Raw genomic sequence first — 4,400 nt, 5'->3', positions numbered from 1 at the left:
AATAAATACAAGTGGTTGAAAAATGAATGTGGGCGTGCGAAAGGCCAAAATAATAATAGTTATCACTATGGTAATTATAAAAAGGGAGAACAAGACAATGTTTACCATCAAATGGGTATAAAAAATAAAATAAAGCACATTGTATGATTATACTCTATTCTTTGAAGAGAATGTGACTTGTGATAAACATTGAGAATGCATACTCATTCTTGAAAGTGAATGTGAAAATATATATGTGATAAGGATTATGCATAATAATGTACTTGTGCATGGTTGGATAAATACTATAACTCACCTCTAAGGGAGGTTTGAGACAAAGAAAGATAATGAATATTATTGTGTAGTTACATGAATATATCATTGGTCGTATACATGTGATACGCCAAATATTTTATCAAGCCTTATGAAAGTTATTAAAAGCAAAATTAAAGCAAGAAATTATTTTGCTTATGAGGATTTTGAACATGACAATTATTATGAGATGATTCTTTTTGTGAAGGAGATATTCATTATATGGATGGTGTGACAAAAGATCTTGTAGTACAAAAGTAGTTAAGAGATCTGAAAGAACTAATTTGTTACTACCCGAATGAATGAAATTGTTCATGACATTAATCTTGTAGTAAGTCTCAAAAGAAACATTTTGATTTACGAATATATTAGCCAAAGTGGTTGGCATATTGAGACTATAAATGAAAAGAAGATTAAATATCTTTATATTACTATAATCATACTGGGTAAATATGAAATGTTACCTGTCTTTTCTTCTATTTGTACTACACAAGTATAAGCATGATGATGCAATCACAAGCCACAAGTAAACTAGAGGTTTACTGAAATAAATATTAGTTGGCATGACCGGTTGACCATCTCGGTTCAATTATGATGCGAAAAATTAATTGAGAATTACATTGGCATAAATTGAAGAAATATAAGATTCTTCAAGAATTCTCTTCTGCTGCTTATTCTCATGATATACCAGTTAAAGTTGGGATTGAATCCCTTGATTTATGGAACGAATAAAAGGTGATAAATATATGGGCCCAGTCACCTTTCATGTGGACCGTTTACTATTATATGATTTTAATAGATGCATCTATTTTATGGTCACATGTGCATTTGTTATCAACTTGCAGTTTGGCTTTTGCAAGATTGATTTCTCAAATTATTAGAGCACAGTTCCAGAATATAAATTATGATGATTTATCTTGATAATACTGGTTTAAATCCAAGTTGGTTTAGCAGAAATTGTATGCCTCCAATTATATCTAAACCATTGGTTATGAGAACAAAATTGCCAAAATAAATTTTGGTAATTGATGTATTATTTAATATACAACAGCACTTGAACGCATCTAGCCAAGTTATGATAAGTTCTCCCTATCACAATCGGTTCAGGGTCAGAAACCAAATAATTTCCATCTAGAAATATGAATGTGCTATATGATTTAATTGTTCCACCACAATGCACAAAGATGGATCCCCAAATAAGGCTAGTGATATTTGTTGGTGATCCTAACAATAGGGGGAGAAAATGGGCAGCTGAAAAAGTAATGCATGTAATGAATTATTATGAGTACATCTAGATGCTCGTGCGAGAAAATGTGAACTTGAAGTTCAAGTGATAATTCATTTGCAAAATATTTCCAGGCGTATTTGCTGACCCAAAACTAAATATCATATTCAGCTGCTAATGCTCCAAATAAAATAAAGTTCATAATGAATAGAGTCTATGGCATGCATGAAGCATAATAGACTAATCGATTCCAAAAATAAAACTCCTTGAAGAAGGAGAGGAGCAAATGTTCAAGATGATCATAATAAGGAGGCAAGTGCTCTAGAAGAGCACCACGACATAACACTTTATAAGACCTCATGGGAGAGGCTCAGGTACCTGAAGATAATAAGATAAAGAGATCTCAATAAGTTATGTCTTTATTGAGTAATAATAGAACCGATATAAAATGATCGTTGACGATATTGTTAATATAATGTAGCGCTCAATATTATTAATATCGACGAGGATCTTGAGCTCAAATCTGTCATGAAATTTGAACAGATAAATGATTGGCCAAATAAAAAAATACTCAATGAAAATTAATTTCACCTTAAAAATATGAAGTTGGATGGATAGTCCCAACATCTGAAAGTATAAAGCCAGTGGAGGTATAAATGTGTTCTTGTGCGAAAAAAAAGGTCAAGTCGATAAACATAAAGACGACTTGTGTCACAAGAAAATTTGTAAATATCCTGGCATTGATTATATAGAGACATGTTCTCCTGTGGTGGATGTCGCCATTTCAGGTTTTAATCTGATAATACAAGAAAAACGTGATATGCGTATAATGGAAATCATTGAAGGATTTAAATTGTTCTGAAGCATATTAAGGTTTCCAAGAAATTTATTAAATAAAGCTTCAAAAATCCTTATACGGATTGAAACAATCAGGGCGCATGTGGTATAATCGCCTGAGTGAGTACCTGTTGAAAGAAGGGTACAAGAATGATTCAATTTGTCCTTGTGTCTTTATAAAAAGATCTGGATCTAAATTTGTTATAATCACCATGTATGTTGATGATTTAAATATCATTGGAACTCCTAAGGAGCTTCCTAAAGCAGTAGACTAATTAAAGAAAGAATTTGAAATGAAAGATCTCGAAAAGATAAAATTTTGTCTTGGTCTACAAATTGAGTATATGAAAGATGGAATTTTTGTCCATCAACTAGCATACACTAAAATGATTTTAAAGTGATTATATATGGATAAAGCACATCCATTCCGACCTCATGAAAATAATGAAGAGCTTCTTGGTCCCGAAGTACCATATCTTAGTGCAATTGGTGCACTAATATATCTTTCTAACATTACAAGGTCTGACATAACTTTTTCAGTTAATGTCTTAACAAGATATAACTATGCTCCTATAAGGAGACATTAGAATGGAATCAAACACATATTGCAGTATCTAAAAGGGACTACTGATATGGGATTATTTTATGGCAATGATTGCAGTCCTGATCTTGTTGGTTATGCCGATACTGGGTATTTATATGACCCACACAAGGCTCGATCTCAAATATGCTATGTGTTTACATATGGAGACACTGACATATCTTGGCGATCGACTAAACAATCAATCGTGGCTACTTCATTTAATCATGTTGAGATAATTGCTATTTATGAAGCAAGTCGAGAATGTGTATGGTTGAGGTCTATAATACATCTTATTCGAGACAAATGTGGTTTGAAGTGTGACAAACTACCCACAATTTTGTATGAAGACAATGCAGTATGCATAGCCCAATTGAAAGGAGGATTCATAAAGGAGATAGGACAAAGTAAATTTCACCAAAGTTATTTTTCACAATGATCTTCAAAAGAATGGTGATATCAATGTACAACAGATCCGTTCAAGTGATAATATGGCTGATCTGTTCACCAAATCTCTACCGACGTCAACCTTCAAGAAACTAGTGTACAAGATTGGGATGCGAAGGCTCAAGGATGTGAATTGATGCTCTCATCAGGGGGAGTTAATACGCGTTGTACTCTTTTTCCCTTACAAGGTTTTGTCCCACTGGGTTTTTCTTGCAAGGTTTTTAACGAGGCAACCAAAAGGCGTATTTCTAAACATGTGTACTCTTTTTCCTTCACTAGGATTTTTTTTCCCATAGGAGTTTTTTCCTAATAAGGTTTTAACGAGGCACATTATCTATGGACATCCAAGGGGAGTGTTATAAGAAAAATCAAATTATGGTGGATGTCTACTCTTCCTCCATGATCTTCTCAAATGCTTAATGACATATTCAATGATATATTTCTATGCTTAATGACATATTCAATGACATATTTTTCTTCACTTTTCATGCCTATATAAAGGCATTGTAATAGATAAGAAAATACACACAATTGAAGAAGAAAATCTCTTCCTTCTCTCTATCTCTATTTCTTGTTCATGTTTTACTAAATTGCTTTTATTTCATAACAAAATGTCTTGTTCATGTTTTACTAAATTGCTTTTATTTTATAACAGTTTTCTCTTTTAAGCAACCATTTGTTTCCCGGAGATAGTTTAATTATATTTTATGTATTAATTTAAATTTTGTCTTCATTAAATCTCATTTTACTATATACCGTTGGCGGATTTAATATGTAAACAGTGAGTGCACATGGATTCAATAATTTTGGACTTCGAACTATATATATCGAAGCTTATTTAAAGAGAAATTATAATATGCATTTTTTAATAGAAACGCCAATTTAGCTTTAAATCTTGAATCTACTCTTTTTTTTCTTTTTTTTTTTGGTTTCTTACCCGGTGTCCGGTACCCGCATTGGAGCCCGACTATATCTAGATTCAAACCGCGTAGGGCCCATTCGGGAGTAATGCTCCCTACC

This window comes from Nicotiana tomentosiformis, chromosome 6, assembly GCF_000390325.3.
Source record: "Nicotiana tomentosiformis chromosome 6, ASM39032v3, whole genome shotgun sequence".
Lineage (NCBI taxonomy): Eukaryota > Viridiplantae > Streptophyta > Magnoliopsida > Solanales > Solanaceae > Nicotiana > Nicotiana tomentosiformis.
Note: the sequence above shows the minus strand (reverse complement) of the source record.